Here is a 416-nt window from a genome sequence, read left to right as displayed (position 1 = left end):
GGCTCTAAAATCACTGCAGATGGTGACTGCAGCCATGAAATTAAAAGATGCTTACTCCTTGGAAGGAAAGTTATGACCAACCTAGGCAGCATATTCAAAAGCAGAGATATTACTTTGCCAACAAAGGTCCGTTTAGTCAGGGCTATGGTTTTTCCAGTGGTCATGCATGGATGTGAGAGTTGGACTGTGAAGAAAGCTGAGCCCCAAAAATCGGTGTTTTTGAACTGTGGTGTTGGAGAAGACTCTTGAAAGTCCCTTGGACTGAAAGGAGATCCAACCAGTCCACTCTGAAGGATATCAGCCCTGGGATTTCCTTGGAAGTAGTGATGCTAAAGCTGAAACTCCAGTACTTTGGCCACCTCATGTGAAGCGTTGACTCATTGGAAAAAACTCTGATGCTGGGAGGGATTGGGGGC

Source organism: Bison bison, unplaced genomic scaffold (assembly GCF_000754665.1).
Source record: "Bison bison bison isolate TAMUID 2011002044 unplaced genomic scaffold, Bison_UMD1.0 scf7180017864103, whole genome shotgun sequence".
Classification (NCBI taxonomy): Eukaryota; Metazoa; Chordata; class Mammalia; order Artiodactyla; family Bovidae; genus Bison; species Bison bison.
This window is presented reverse-complemented; position numbering follows the sequence as displayed.